At 46.4% G+C, this 17,039-nt stretch overlaps 1 long non-coding RNA gene across 1 annotated transcript in view; it reads left to right on the forward strand.

Annotated features, from left to right (window-relative positions):
* LOC143841859 (uncharacterized) overlaps positions 1-17,039 on the forward strand; it is a 47,997-nt gene that overhangs the window by 15,680 nt on the left and 15,278 nt on the right. Inside the window, exon 2 of the long non-coding RNA XR_013232904.1 lies at positions 13,004-13,051. This is a non-coding gene — a long non-coding RNA (uncharacterized LOC143841859). The remainder of the gene's footprint in view (positions 1-13,003; positions 13,052-17,039) is intronic.

Consider the following 17,039-nt stretch of genomic DNA (forward strand, 5'->3'; position numbering starts at 1 on the left):
AGGAAAGGGGAGGCGATTGGAAGCCACTTTGAGACTCCTTCAGGTAGAAAAAAGCGGCATATAAGAATCAACTGTTCTTCTCCTCCTAATTGTCCACTTTCCCATCTTTTTTCCTGTCCTTTGCTGCCATCTCTTTGGGACGGTTTCCAGAGAAAGCCTGCTTGCATGCCATGTGGACAGGAAGGTGTGCATTTCTTGGCAGGCCCTGCCAGCATCAGCTCCATTCCCCATCTCTTGGCTCACAAAATTGCCATTTCCCCTGAGCTACTAACCGGCTTTAATTGTCATGTCACAATTCATCCAAACTCCCAGCCAACAATCCAAAGGAAACAGTTTTTTTTTTTTATATCTTGATCCTAGCACTCAGAGCTGGGCAGGCATCTTCTTTGCAACTGTAAAAGAGCTCAATTCCTTGTGAAATCCTCTTTGCCCATCATTCTGCTTCCTGGGAAATAGTGACACTTGCCAGCCATCAGGGAATCCCAGTACTTCCTTATTACCTCTGCAAGGATGAGGTTGTCATGAGCTGGATGGCCCGGGCTAGGCAGATCTTGTCAGAAATGAAGCAAGATCGGCCCTGTTTAGTGCTTGGATGAGAGACCAGAAGGGAAGTCAAGAGTTGCTTTGCAGAGCAGGCAAAGGCAAACTAGCTCTGGACATCTCTTGCCTTGAAAAACTTATGGTTGCAATTTGATGGTTCTTTCTACCCCACTAAGGATGATCTGTGCTCATAAGTGGGGAATGGGTAGAAATCGTCTTTTGCCGGAACTTCCTTTTCCAGCAAACACAGATGTGCCCAAGAAGTAGCAGCTGAAACCTTCAGTGTATTTTAAAGACCCTTTTGCAGAATGCCGTCTTCCCCTGCACACAGTTTGGGACTCCCTATAACAAGGCATTCTTGAAAACTTGCCATTGGATTACTTTGTCTTTCATTCTCTAGGGTAGTTTATAAAGTATTCATCTCCCAGTTTTGCATCTGCTTGTCAACATAGCTGGTCTTTGAGGGAGTTTCCAAAGAACAGACAAGATCTGCCTGAATGAGCTTGAAATCAAAGGCCACGAACCAGCCTGGTTGAAAGAGTTTGAAATTCAGCGCATTTTGGTGGGAAAGATCTGAATTCAAGCAGCAGTTTCACAGAACTCAGGCTGGATCCTGAAACATTTGAGTTTCTACCCAAGACTCTTTTTCAGACATTGCAAAAATTCCAAACAGGAACCTCACATCCATGTTTAGACCATCCAGCTTGGGGGTGTGGTTAAGAGCAGCAGTTTCTAAGCTGGTTTGCCAGGATGGATTCCCCACTCCTCCACTTGCAGCCAGCCCGGCCAGTCACAGTTCTCTCAGAGCTGTTCTCACAGAGCAGTTCTTGCAGGGCTTTCTCAGCTTCACTTATCTCACAGGGTGTGTGTTGTGGGGAGAGGAAAGGGAAAGCCACTTTGAGACTCCTTTGGGTAGAGAAAAGCAGGGTATAAAAATCAGCTCTTCTGCTGCTGCTGTTACATGGATCTGCCATGTTGTTTGAAGAGTGGCAATGTGAACAATTTGCATTCGAATGCAGCTTTCAGACACGCAAACTGACTTCTGGCTGTTTCACCATTCTGGGTTGTGTTGGTCAAGGCTGTCCAAGCATGGCAAGATCATGCAAATAAAGTTTTAGTCCAATGGCACCTTCAAGGCATAAGCTTTCCTGTGCACAGCACATCTCATCACACAATGAAATGGGAGTTAGGAGGCCACAGATAGAAGTACAGAGTGGAACATGGAATAGTAGACAGTATAACGAAGATGTTTAACAGATACAAGGGCCTTGCCGGAATAACAACCTACGTTTATAAGGTTGCCATATGCCTGAGTTCAACTCTAGCCGGAAAACATAGATTATGAAAAGTGTCATGATTATAAATTTCGATGTTTTTCTCCTAGACCTGATAAACTTAGCTTGTTGCTTCTGTAAGACCCTTGTATCTGAAAATCATCTTCATTATGCTGTCCACTAATCAATGACCCACTCCAGGGTTGGTTTATCCATGTAGCACATGAAGCACATGCTACAGGGCCCATGTTTCCAGTGGCCTCACACGGTGCCTCCCCCCCCCAATGGAGGGAGGGCCTCCCTCCTTCCCCCTTTGCCTTCAACCTTCTATGGCACAAGGCTGTTGGAACTGCAGCATCAAGGCACCCGAGCAGAAATGAAGGGGGCTGCATAAGTGCAAGAGACACTGTGTGAACTAATCATGCTTCCACATGCACACACTCTCTGCGCTGCAGCAGGGAGGAGAAGAAGCCCATTTCGTCCTCCTTCGTCTGAGCCTGGTCCCTTTTGTGCCCTCTGCCACCTCTCCACCACTGCTTCTCCTTCCTCCATGCCCTGCGGACATCTTGCCTCCACTGCCTCCCCCTCCTGCACAACAGAAGAAGAAGAAGAAGAAGAAGAAGAAGAAGAAGAAGAAGAAGAAGAAGAAGAAGAAGAAGAGCTGGTTCTTATATGCCGCTTTTTCCTACCCGAAGGAGGCTCAAAGCGGCTTACAGTCACCTTCCCTTTCCTCTCCCCACAACAGACACCCTGTGCGGTGGGTGAGGCTGAGAGAGCCCTGATATCGCTGCTCGGTCAGAACAATTTTATCAGTGCCGTGGCGAGCCCAAGGTCACCCAGCTGGTTGCATGTGGGGGAGTGCAGAATCGAACCTGGCATGCCAGATCAGAAGTTCGCACTCCTAACCACTACACCAAACTGGCACATGACTGAGGCAAAAAAGAGGCAGTTTCAGACCAACACCCACAAGAATCTAAATCAGGGGTAGTCAAACTGCGGCCCTCCAGATGTCCATGGACTACAATTCCCAGAATTTGCTGGCAGGGGCTCATGGGGATTGTAGTCCATAGACATCTGGAGGGCCGCAGTTTGATTGCCCCTGTTCTAAATCATGCAAATGTTACGATACCGACACAACGCTTCTTAGGAGTAGCACAGGTAAAGCATACTCCTAATACCAGTGGTTGTCAGGCTGCTGGAATAGGACACCGGAAAAGAGCTTGTAATGAATTCGCATCACTCAGTTTTGACTTGGGAATAAACTACCAGAAGAATTCCATGTGCGTACTGCGTGTGTGCGAATACCCATGCGTCCTGACAACAGAAATATAATATCACAGAATATAAGAAAGCGATGGGGCGCATACTGGGGAACAATTGTTTATGGCACAACATGGACAACCCTGGGAAGCAACTGGCTGCCGTAATTTTCATGCTGGTGTCGAGTGGGATGGATATGAAGCAGAATCACTGAGCAATTAATACCATACAATGCAGCCACCTCCTCCCTGATCCCTTGAGAAACGGCAATTTGAAGAAAGGAAATAATCGGCCACCTCTCACCTCAACACGTCTGATTCTCAAGTTTCCAGGGTGATGACAAAGGTCGTGGCCTCCACTCCCCTCCATAGGAACGGCCCCAAATAAACACAAGGAGACATAGAGACAGAGCACTTTGAAGGCCTGCGCTGTGCTTCGCTTGCTGCTTTCAGAAGGCCAAGCAGCTTGCACAGGAGTAGGCTGGGTGGCTGTTCCTGATCCATTGGCAACCCTAGGAGGACCAGCCAGGTCTGCCTTCACATTTCGCTTCAGGCAAAATTTGTTGGGAACTCTAGTCCCAAATATCATCAACTTTATAAAAAGAGGCGTTACTTTTTATCCCCTGCTTTTCACTACCCAAAGGAGTCTCAAAGCAACTTACAAACACCTTTCCGTTCCTCTCCCCATAACAGACACTCTCTGAGGTAGATGGGGCTAAGAGAGCTCTAGGAGGACTGTTCTAACAAGATTGTGAATGGCAAGGTCACCCAGCTGGCTGCGTGTGGAGGAGCAGGAAATCAAACCCAGCTGTTCCCGTATTAGAGACCACCACTCTTGACCACTACATTAATCTAGCTCTGGAATCCAACCCCATAAGGCTAACTATGATCTCATGAGATTTCAGTTGCCGTTTTTTAAAGTTGTGGCGTGTGTGCCTGTCTTTGATTTTCCATTGGAAAGGTACGAACTTTTATCATCATGACCTTTATGTTGTCACCACAGCAAAATTTAGTCTAGTGAGGAAATAAGAACAATCCAGCTAAAGTGGGGAAGGGAAAAGCAAGCTGGATTTTGGCAGCAGCTATAATAAAGGCAGTTGTAACCGAACCTTTACAAGGAAGGAGAGCTGGGTTTTATCCCCCGCTTTTCTCTACCCGGAGGAGTCTCCAAGCGGCCTACAATCGCCTTTCCCTTCCTCTCCCCACAACAGACACCCTGTGAGGGAGGTGAGGCTGAGAGAGCCCTGATATTACTGAAGAAGAAGTAGAGTTAGTTCTTATATGCCGCTTTTCTCTACCCTGAGGAGTCTCCAAGCGGCCTACAATCGCCTTTCCCTTCCTCTCCCCACAACAGACACCCTGTGAGGTGAGTGGGGCCGAGACAGTCCTGAGAGAGCCATGACTGACCCAAGGTCACCCAGCAGGCCTCATGTGGAGGAGGAATGGGGAATCCAACCCAGTTCCCCAGATTAGAGCCTACCATTCTTTACAACTACACAGCAGTGAAACCAAGGCATGCAAATGACAAAATGACACAGAGGTGTTTGTAAGGGGAGGACAGAAGAGCTGAGAACACAGGAGCTTCCTGTGGGCTTGACACTGGTGCAGCTTTTTAAGTGGATGAATCAAAAGCAATCCTGCCTACCTCTATTTTTTTTTACAAATCTGACATCCCAGGAAAAATACAAAAGTTTGGAGGAAATTTCAAGGGGAACTGCAGCATCTCAGTTATTTGGCACCTCCTTCCAGCTTTTCTTGAAGGCCTCTCCTTTTGAATTTGGAGTGGTTTTTCTGCAAGCCCAGAGATCTCCTCCCCCCCCCCCCCCGGTTTGTAGGATCATGTCTCTTTTCTGTATCAGGCTATGCTGGGCAATTTAAAAACAAAATCACAGTGGGGCCACATTCAGAATTCAATAGATGGTTGGAGACGAGCCAGATAGAAACAAATTGGGCTGCCACCGTCCTGTGCAGCTTGTGTCTTTTATAACAGTAATAAGGGAAGACGTTTCATCAATCCTCAGCGCCGTAAAGCTCCTCTATCTCCTTTGTTTCCAGCGTGACTGTTGATTTAGCTAATATCCCCATCCTGAATTACGGTTGCGGCCTTTGATGTCGAAATCCTGGTCTCGTGTCTTCGGTTAATCAGTTAATGCTGTATTCTGTAGGCTACGGAGGTCTTTGGACTCCAAGCAATATGCAACGAAATGTACAAATCATGTCATTTCACAAATCAGTACAGGCTCTACTACAGGTCATTGGGAGAGAAATGTCTGGAATCCGATAGATTGAAGTATAGAATTGCTTTGCAGGACATGACTGGGTAAAAATCTAGACCTTTCTTCTAGGTGGGCACACAGTATGGCCACTGTAGATCTGAACAAAGTATTCTTGAATGTTCTGGAGACTGGGATTTTTTAATTATTATTATCATCAATATATAAGCTTACGTCTGCCTTATACTGCAATCTTACACCAAACGTACATCTGTAATGGTTAGGGTGTTAGGATAGAATAGGAGAGAGCCAGGTTTGAATTCCCACCTAGCCAGGGAAGGTCACTGGGTGACCTTGGCTCTCACTCAGCCTAACGTATCTCACACTGTTGTTGGGAGTGGGGATTCAAACTGTGACAAGGCCAAGGTCACCCAGCTGGCTACATGTGGAGGAGCGGGGAATCAAAGCCAGCTCTCCAGATTGGATGCTGCCATTCTTTAACCACTACACCATGCTTAAGACCAACAAAGCTTAATTCTGGGTAAAAGCTTTCTGATGAAGTGCGCATGCACATGAAACCTCATGCTCAGAATTAAACTTTATTGATTAAAGTTGCTATTGGATTCGAGCTTTGTTCTGTTGTTTCAGACCAGCACAGCTACCCATCTGAATCTGTCTTGTCTGCCAATAGTTCAGTTTGTCCAGACTGGATAATTCCTAGCTGAGGGACTAGCTCATCACAGGATGTGGGCCTCATTTTTATGCCTAGCTTGTTTGTCCACCCCCTGTTGGGAAGGATTGCTGGACAAAATCTGTCCTTGGTCAGACCCATCACAGCCATTGATAGTTTCAGGGCTGCTGCTGCAGGAAAGCAGCAGATTCTCAGAAGCTTGACATTACTGCAAATCTGGCTGTTTGAAGCAGACCTACTTTAAAGGTAAAGGTATCCCCTGTGTAAGCACCGAGTCATGTCTGACCCTTGGGGTGACGCCCTCTAGAGTTTTCATGGCAGACTCAATACGGGGTGGTTTGCCAGTGCCTTCCCCTGTCATTACCATTTTACCCCCCAGCAAGCTGGGTACTCATTTTACCGACCTCAGAAGGATGGAAGGCTGAGTCAACCCTGAGCCGGCTGCTGGGATCGAACTCCCAGCCTCATGGGCAGAGCTTTCAGACTGCATGTCTGCTGCCTTACCACTCTGCGCCACAAGAGGCTCTTAGACCTACTCTAGCTTCTGCCTATTTTAAACACTGCTATCATCTTGATGGACCGAGGAAAGGCGGAAGACATCAGGTAGACATTTTAAAGGTGTTCAGAACTCCCTGATGAAAATTAAAAGGTTCTCATGTCCATAAGAGCTCCATCACCAGCTGCCTTTACAGTCTGGGGAGACTGCACTTCCAGTCCCTATATTGCCCCTTACCAACTCTGTACTCATATTCTTGGGCAAGCCTCATAAGGTCTACTGTTTTATTTGTGCTATGTGGTTTCATCTAGGTCTTCTTGTTGTTTGTATTCTTTTCGTGTACAGTTGGAAGGTTGCACCTGAGGCCTCCTGCATGCCGGGGAGATGCTCTTCCAGTGAGTCATGGCCTCTCCTCTGCACAAAACAACTGAAATGGCTTACATTCAGCTTCTATTTTATCACTTCCCTAAAATCCAGTGGTCTTGAGCCTGATCTTCTTCTGCCTTTCTTGAAACAGGTCCACTTATACCTAACCCTCCCTGGCTCGACTGGGGAGAAATCATTTCAGTGACGGAGCATCTGCTCGGCGTGCAGAAGGTCCCGAGTTCGGTCATTCTCAACTGCATTAAAAGAGCTCAAGCCGTGACTGCTGGGGGTGACGTTTCCCCACTAAGACCCTAGAAAGGCACCACCAATCAGAGTAGACATCACGGAGCTAGAGCAGGGGTAGTCAACCTGTGGTCCTCCAGATGTTCATGGACTACAATTCCCATGAGCCCCTGCCAGCGTTTGCTGGCAGGGGCTCATGGGAATTGTAGTCCATGAACATCTGGAGGACCACAGGTTGACTACCCCTGAGCTAGAGGAGCCAATGGCCTGAGCCAGTATAAGGCTGCTTCGTAAGCCCAGGTTTTACCCAACCGTCCTTCACAAATTGCCTCTGTAAACTCTTTCTCCAAAAAAAAGAAAAATGAAGCTGCAGGCTCCATCCATCGTTGACTCCGTTTCCTGACACTCTGGTGCTTCAGCAGCTTCTTGCCACGTCATTCAGGCTGTGCGTCCCTCCCGTCCTCCCCGCCTCCGCTCACCGCAAGCACTTTTCAATCCATGCATGCCATTAAGTGCTGTCAGAAATAGAACAAGCCAGGCAGAGCGCTCTCTGCTGCTCACACTGCCGCAAGGTCAAGGGAGAAGGTCAAGAGATTTCTCTCGTCCTCTGAGAGGAAAGGAAGGAGGCCCGGGGAAGCTCTGCAGCAGAACAGCAGCCGTGTAGCTAGAGCCACACGCCAAGGATCCCTACACACTGCGGCCAGCTTGGTGTAGTGCCTAAGAGCGGTGGCCTCTCATCTGGGGAGCCGGGCTTGATTCCCCACTCCTCCACTGCAGCCAGCTGGGGGACCTTGGGCTAGTCACAGTCCTGTCAGAACTCTTCTCACAGAGCAGTCTCAGCCTCACCGACCTCACAGGGTGTCTGTTGTGGGGAGAGGAAGGGAAGGCGATTGTCAGCCACTTTGAGACTCCTTCCGATGGTGAAAAGCAGGATATAAGAACCAACTCTGAAACCACAAACATATTGTGGCATGTGCTTGTGTGGCCTAGAGCTTATTCTGTCAGCTGCATCCTTTATTTATTTGTTTGTTTGTTTTATATCTCACCACTCCCATAAGATGGATTGTGCTGGGTTACAATCATAAATATAAATTAAAATTCCCTTAAAACGATAATAAAAACCCTATAAAAATCCACACACAATCCCGGTAGCAAAAGTTCCCGATATAATAGACCCTATGATGGCACAGCGCCTTCGGGGCAATTCCAGGAGTGCCTAATGACCAATGGTACCAAAGAATGGTTGGGGTCAGTGATCAGATTCTCCAAGCATGCCATTTTGCTATGGGAAAGCCTTGGATTAGGCTCATGGTCTTGGTGCAATGGAGGGTAACTCTTCCCCTTCCCTGCACCATTACCCTAACACGGGGGTAGTCAAACTGCGGCCCTCCAGATGTCCATGGACTACAATTCCCAGGAGCCCCTGCCAGCGAATGCTGGCAGGGGCTCCTGGGAATTGTAGTCCATGGACACCTGGAGGGCCGCAGTTTGACTACCCCTGCCCTAACAGGAAACAACTCCTCTAGGTTGTCTTAAAAAGTGTGGAGAGCCACACATAACATGGGCACTTCGTTTTTCTCCCTACTGGGACATACATAGAATCACAGAATCATAGAGTTGGAAGGGGCTATACAGGCCATCTAGTCCAACCCCCTGCTCTACGCAGGATCAGCCCAAAGCATCCTAAAGCATCCAAGAAAAGTGTGTATCCAACCTTTGCTTGAAGACTGCCAGTGAGGGGGAGTTCACCACCTCCTTAGGTAGCCTATTCCACTGCTGAACTACTCTGACTGTGAATTTTTTTTTCCTGATATCTAGCCTATATCGTTGTACTTGTAGTTTAAACCCACTACAGCATTGTTGGGGGAGTAGATTTGCCAGCCTCCATGTGGGTCCTGTGCTGGCATTCAGAACCTTCCTCTCATTGGCGTGCAGTTTGTAGATGGAAAACCATAAGCACCCTTCCAGTACGCTGCTGGCTGAAAATGACACAGAGATAGGAGACAGCCAGGTCATAAGTGCAAATACACTGTCTGGCCCAACAGGACACAGACATGGATGCCAGCCAGAGACACACCCACAGGGACAATGCCTCTTGGAGGACTGCTGGTGACATGGAGTGAGCAATTCTTCCAGAGCCTCGGGGGTCATTTATCTCAGACCCCCAGCAATGGTAATTGGTGCCAGTCTGCCAGCCATCTTTTCTCACGCTGCCACCAGTTTTCAAGAGGAAACCCTGAATGATGAGCTATCACCCACTGTATTCCCCTGCAGCACTGGCTTGTACCACCATGGGGACCAATCAGTTTGATTCGTTCTGGGGCCATTGTCACTTCCTAGTCTGCTGCTATCTCTGTGGGTCAAAGATCAGTGAATTCTACAAGGTGGACACTGTCTCCCATCCTCCCACCTGGCAGCTCTAAGTTAAACCTAACTATTTGGGCAGACAAGGCCGGCAGGCAGATAGACAGACATATGGATAGATGGATGGATGGATGTCCATTGTGGGCAAATCTGCACTATTAAATCTGTCTGAAATTGGCTCCAATAACCTTGTCTGTGACATAGATTGCCCCAGGCTGCAAATTCTCAAGCGCTCAGAAATCCCATTGATTTCGGTGGGTGAGTCCAGGGCTTCCTTAAATCCCTCGCTTTGAAATCAACAGGATTTAGAAGTGGTTAACTTGGTTGCATAGGGCTCGGATTAAATTAATCCTGTTTGGAACTGGAGAGTCATTTCCCACATCAGTTACACCCACCCCCGATGTGTAATTTTCTAATATAGTTTCATTTCGAGTGTCTCTTTAAAATTATTAGCCTGCGGTGCTAAATTATGAATGCCATTAGTTAATATTCATCCCCTCCGTATGGTGCTTCTTGAAAATGCCTTCCATAAACCAGCCTATAATTTTGTCAATATAAATATCATTGTACTCTGTGGGTAGCAATTAACCTTTCCCCCGAAAGGTCATTGATCACATTAGGTTGCCTGCCGAACAAAACGTCTAGAGCCTGCTGTTTTCAAATAATTCCTAACTTAAACAGCGACAGTGATCTTCAATACACCATAATCACTGGGAACAATCTACAGAAGTTCAGTGTGCTCACATCTCATTGATTTCACCATCAAGTATAGCAGTTCTATTGACTCCATGGAGCATGGACACATTTAACTATCTCTGCTGTGTTTGGGCCACATATATCTTACCGTAGGCCATTTTAATGTAACAAGAGTGGGAGCTGGATGCCTTGCAAAGGAAGAAAACTCTTATTTCTCCTATACCACCCTCTCCACTCCAGTGCCCCATACCTTCCCCACCCTTCCTTGCAATCTTCTGCTGATTTTCACTGCTTGTCCTTCTTCTAATCTGGTGGCTGCTGGGTAACTTAACTTACAATTTTCACTCTTAGGTGCAATCAAATCCCATGGGTTTTGGTTCAGAGTGAATTCACATAAGATGCAACACTTTACTTACCTTCTTTTCCTAACCACACTATTTCAAAATTATAATGTCTTGGTGTAGTGGTTAGGATTGCGGACTTCTAATCTGAGCCACCTTGGTGTAGTGAGGAGTGTGGACTTCTAATCTGGGGAGCTGGGTTTGATTCCCCGCTCCCCCACATACAACCAGCTGGATGACCTTGGGCTTGCCACGGCACTGATAAAACTGTTCCGACTGAGCAGTAATATCAGGGCTCCCTCAGCCTCACCTCCCACACAGCGTGTCTGTTGTAGGGAGAGGAAAGTTGATTGTATATCTCTTTGAGATTCCTTCGGGGAGACAAAAGCAACATATAAGAACCAACTCGTCTTCTTTGGAGTGGGTTCTGTGTTCCTTTTGACATCTTAATCTGTAAAATACTACAATTATTAGAGAGATGGAAAGAGAGAGAATCCAGGAAATCATGAATGGGGGGTCTTTTGCCTGATTACTATGAAATGATCTAGAAAGGGGAATCAATACATAGCTCATAAGTGAACTACCCTAACAACTTTTGATCTGCTGTTCAGCGACAGTTTTGAAGGCTCACCTAGGAGTTGTGCAGAACCCACACGGTTGGAAATGAAAATATAAAGTATTAGCCAGAAACTTCCATTTTAACTTACACATATAGTTGAGTATGTTCTTATGGAGACTTTCTGGATTTCTGTTGTCTGAAAACTTCCTTCCATTGTCTGATTCATACCACGCTGTTTCACATTTCACTGACTCAGTTTTGCATGCTTAAACATTGTTTGGATCTGAAGTGCTTTCTCCTTGGGACATTCCTGATTTCTGAAGATGCACGTGCTGATGACCCACAGTTTAGAGCTGTGGCAAAGCATGAGATCATTGTTTTCCTTGCAGTAAATAGAGGGGGCAAAGAGAGAATATTTGTTTCAGCTGTGCAAGCATGGAATGAAATGCTCAAGCTATCAGGGAGGAAAGGGCAGAGGAAACGGCAGAAGAATTGTGCCTGCAGTTGGGAGCCCTCCTCCCTTGCTTTGCACAATGAAACAAGAGCTTTTATCAAGGTTAGTGGGATTTCCCAAAGAAGGATCAATGCTTCTTCCTTGACTGCTTGCAGAATTAGTCGTCAATCAAACGTCAGCTACGGTTTCTTCAGTTTGCAACATTTTGATTGCAGTGCAAGTCTTTGCAGATGTGTTATTTTGCTGGGTAGGGTTTTGTTGTTTTTTTTTGACAATCTTAGCCAAAGCCACGTTCTCAAAGGTCGCCATAAAATCCTGGCGGACTGAAAGTACTCTCGGGTCATATCTGCACTGAAGACATTTTATTGATTGAGCATTTGTTCCCCATTTTCAGGGGAGATTGGGAATTCTAGCGCTGCAAGAAAGGCTAGGGGGTCTCTAATAGAGCATTTTGGCAACTCATGTAACTACAATTCCCGGGATTCTTTGGAGAAAGTTATCACAAAGTAGTATAAACCCAATATGTTAGTGCAGCTGTCACATGACTGTCTTATGTTCGTTATTTGCTTTGAACCCCTTCAAATGGATGGGGGGGGACCTTGTAAATACTATTGCTAAATCAAGTTAGGAAGCATTCCAACTGCTTTTCCAGATGTCATTTCTTCCGTCCAAGTGCAGTTTTATTACTTGTGCTTTACTAAGAGTGCAATCTTCTACAGAGTTATTCCATGGGCTTAGACTGGAGTCACTCCATGTGGTTGCACTATAAAGCGCTTTTCCCAGGTGCAGGTGAAAGATGCTGTACAGCATCATTGTTCATGCTAAGCGGGTCTGGACAATGCCTGGATGACAGATCTCTTCAGAACCCAATTACACCATAAATGTTGTCCCTAATCAAGACATAAAGTGGCTTCCACCGGGACAGGGACCCGCCACAAGATGTTAAGAGGTTCTAAGCTATGAGTCCTCCTGTGATGGAAGCAGCTGTTTCCAAATGGGAGCTTCCAGGAGACATAACAGTAATGTTTCTTGAGCTCTTCCAGAGCACTTCTGCCTCCAGTGAAGGGGAGAAAAGCCATGACTGGTTCTTCAGTTTGAGGAACAGGGAAAAAGACATTTGTCAACTCACTGGTGGGTACCACATTGAGTATCATTGACTTATGGTAGGAAGGCCAAACTGTGGCTTTCCAGACTTCCATGGACTACAATTCCCACAAGTCCCTGCCAACACTGGAATTGTAGTCCATGGGCATCTAGAGTGCCACAGTTTGGCCACCCCTGGCTTATGGAGACTAATGACCACCCTTAAGAGCGGTGCAGAAGAAGGAAAATTTTGCAGGCATAGCTTATCATGAAGGAAAGAGAAAAGGTGAATCTACTGAAATCGCTTTTCTTTGTAACAAGCAGCCTTATGTGCACATCTAACAGTTTTTAAAACTGTTATTGTTGTGTGTGCTTGCTCATTTAGTCAAAATGGGAATTTTTGTCTCCCCTCTCGAATCTCTAGGAAGCAAATCCCTGGAAAGGAGATGGTGGTTGAGGCATCTTGACATCAGTGAGTCTGCATATAAATACACACTCGGTGACATAAAATGTGTTCTGCTTAGTTCCTCCTCTTTCTAACTACATCCATTCTTATTATGGACATCGTTGAATGTGCTGGAACTGCGGCTAAAGTCACATGGTGGGATTAAGCACTTAAGAACTACTCTTATTTCTCTTTTAAAATGCCATCTACCTACTAACCAGCCTGCTTCAGAAACCACTGCAGAACTAGTGATTGAAAAGGAAGTATAATGTTCAGCAGGCTGGGGAAAAAAACCCTTCAGCAATGAGGGGGAGGGCTTGCACTGCAATCCTTGGTGCAAAATGTTACAAGTACACACAGTGCCATTACTCTGTTTTTAGCTGTGAAATATCAGGGGGCGGATATACCCCATTCATTGTTGCTCTCAAACATTGGTACATAATATCATCCCATTGCTGAGGGCGTTTTGCACAGCATCAGTTTTATTACCAAAAAGAAAGGAATCTGTTTTTAGGTAGGCTGCTTATATTGACCTGGAATGACTCTTCTCAAAGTTCTGCCTTGCTTTTAAAGTCACTCCAGAACAGCCTTTCTCAACTTTTTTACCATTGAGAAACCCCTGAAACCTTCTTCAAGTTTTGAGAAATCCAGAAGTGGCATGATCATGCGTAATATGGGTGGGAAGCACAGCTGTGTATGTGCCCATGTGAGGCCCCTCCTCCTCTCTCCCCTCCAGGCCCATCATCGGCCACTTTGGGAGGAGTGGTTAGGTTGACACGACATGACATGTTCATATCATCTGTTAAATTTTTAACACATTAAAATATATAAAATTTAATTATCTCCCGTCCATTCACAGAACCCCAGAGTTTCACAAAACCTGTAGCTTAGAGCTGTCTCGAATCTTGAACTCTTGTCAGGGATCTGCCAGCTCCCAGGTTCTGCCCAATCAGCAAACAAATTTATGGACTTATCACAGACTCCCGTTAAGGGCCAATTCTGTGTCTTCGTGAGAGTCTCAAGCATGTATATAAGTTCCCCAGTTGTACTTGTCTGTGTTCAGTGTTTTCTGGTTCCAGTAAAGTATTGGTTGTTTGGAGCTGGTGTCTGTTTTTTCCCTGAACCCACAGATTTAGCAGACACCATCTGCAGAGCATGTCTGCATTTTTTTTCGTTAAGCACACAAGGTCACTAGCTTTTCTAGAACTGTAAGTAGACTGAGGTATGTATCCACGTTGTTCGTATACCTAGGCCATGTTTTAGTTGTGACCTGAGCTTTCTCACCCATATGGGCGAAAGAAATAAAATGTGCAAAATTTCAGGGATTAGAACATGAGCACTGATTCCCCTTTCTGCATTTATAATTTCTATGAGCATTTTTGGCACCTGTGGGGAGGCAGGAGGCCATGTGTAGGTAAGAGAACGATCTGCCAGCGGAGACTTTATTTTAATTTCATTAAAAGCTTTGTCTAAAGTTCCCATTAATCTCTCGGTAATTCTTTCACATTAATCTTCCCCACCGCAGAGCAGATGCAGTTCTGGGCCCCGCCCCGTCCTTAAATGCAGGGAAATGAAGATTGTATCTCCTTCCCAAAGAACAGACAGTAGAAGACAGGCTAACCTGAGCTGCATTTTGCAGAATGTCAGCTTCCTAGCAGAGAATCCATAAATCTGAAAGAACTGACAGACCTGCAAGCATGGGAAGAAATGCCGCTGAGCTCAAATGCTAACAGAGGAGCATAGCAAAAGCCCACACGGATCCAGTGGAAGCTCCACAGCCTTGTAGCTGCCCAGTGACTAAAGTACAACTAGTTTGCATGGAAACCAGAATGATCATCATTAACTAGCATGATGACAACTCGTATGTGTCTCTCTTTGCACTCTCCATAAAGGTAAAGGTAAAGGTAAAGGTAAAGGTAAAGGTAAAGGTATCCCCTGTGCAAGCACCGAGTCATGTCTGACCCTTGGGGTGACGCCCTCTAGCGTTTTCATGGCAGACTCAATACGGGGTGGTTTGCCAGTGCCTTCCCCAGTCATTACCGTTTACCCCCCAGCAAGCTGAGTACTCATTTTACCGACCTCGGAAGGATGGAAGGCTGAGTCAACCTTGAGCCGGCTGCTGGGATTGAACTCCCAGCCTTATGGGCAAAGCTTTCAGACGGCTGCCTTACCACTCTGCGCCACAAGAGGCTCTTACACTCTCCATACATATCCCCAAAGTAACCTTGCCTGCAAAGATCAGGCTGTCAAAAACCGGGGTGGGGGGAGTCCCTTTTTTTCCCTGCAAACGTGTCCCCAGATGCAGCACTATACGTTGCCCGTGTGCTAAATCCATGGGTGACTCCACTAGATGAAAGACTCTGTCCCTGTAATGATGGGGAGAGAGTCAATTGAACATGTGCTCCTAAGGTGCCCTACTTTTAACTCAGTAAGAAATAAATTTATTCTCCCATTACTTAGGACAGGGGTAGTCAGCCTGTGGACCTCCAGATGTCCATGGACTACAATTCCCATGAGCCCCTGCCAGCAAAAGCTGGCAGGGGCTCATGGGAATTGTAGTCCACGAACATCTGGAGGACCACAGGTTGACTACCACTGACTTAGGGTGCTCTCAAGTTAGATCCCTTCTGTGGAATGGAAAGGCCCATATTATTAGACAGGTTGCCAAATTTTGGCCTCATATGAATAGTTACAAAGGAAAGACAGCTAACGCTTCATTAACGGTACTTTGGAGGAATTTTAGTATGCAATTTTTAAACGTATGGATTTTTAACTAATTTATACCCTCTTTTCTATTCTTAGGAAAAGTAATGTTTCTTTCATAGCACTTATTGACCTCTGTTTTATCTGGCCGCAGTGCTGTATCAAATAAAATAATTGAACCCCCCCCTCCAGATTGCACCTCCTCCAGAGTATAGTCAGAGGAATAAGTCAGAGGAATAAGAACAACGCCGTAGAGGTGAGGTAACTGGGGCATTCAGGTTTATTGTGTTATGGCTTTTACTGTTTTATCAGAGTTTATGGAGAATTTCTAAATGTTGAACTCCGCCCTGAGCCTATTAAGGAGGGATGGTTTATAAATCGAATTGATAAATAAAGTGAGCAAGTGGGTGGGGGGGGGGTAAGGAGGAGATATGCATGCCTGCCTTCAAATGGGACTTGGGGATCCTCCAGAATTACAGCTCATTTCCCGACGGCAGAGATCAGTTCCCTTTTAGAAAACGGATGCTTGAGGGTTCACTCCATGGCGTCCCTCACTGAGGTCCTTGTCCTCCCCAGACTCTCCCCCCAAATCTCCAGTAGTCTCCCAACCTGGATCTGGCAACCCTACTTCCCGCTAGTGACTGGGGGATGGGGACCTGGCAACCTGGCAGTGGGGGAGAAGACCGCAGGTGGGCAGGGAGACCCCAGGTGGGCAAGCATAGGAAGGGAGTGGGGGCACTGGGCTCTCTCTGCCCAAAAGCCCCCTGCAACCTGGAACTGGCCCTAATCCATATCCATACCAAAGTGTCTCCAAAGACCAAAGAAGCCATTTGGGGCTAGGCGAAAGAGAGGCGTTTTCCCTCCCTCTGTTTCTTCCTCCAGCCTCTGATAAACCTAAGTGCTGCTCATTAATTTTCCATGCCCTTGGAGAGCTTTTGGGCCTTCTCCATCATTTGCTTCTAACTCCTTGCATGGAGATTTCCACTGGGCTTAGGCACCGCGCCGCATTGTCAGAAGGTTATTATTTATTGAAACTAGTAAAAGCTGCAGGACTTACTCCGCTAGCCTGTAGGATCCGTCTCTGGTTTTCGCACAAGCCGTACCAGTCTACACAAGTATAGAATCCCCAGCCTTCTGCCCTGGATTCGGTGGTGGAGATACCAGCATTGCCACAAATGGCTAATGGATTATCAGACGGAGTCCCGCTTACTAAGAGGAGGGGAAACCCTAGCGGATTGGCCAAGCCAAGTGAGCCATGACTTTTCCCCTAGGTTTTTATGCTACTAATTCCTCTTTAAAGTCCATGGACCAG

The sequence above is a fragment of the Paroedura picta genome, chromosome 7 (genome assembly GCF_049243985.1).
Source record: "Paroedura picta isolate Pp20150507F chromosome 7, Ppicta_v3.0, whole genome shotgun sequence".
Lineage (NCBI taxonomy): Eukaryota > Metazoa > Chordata > Lepidosauria > Squamata > Gekkonidae > Paroedura > Paroedura picta.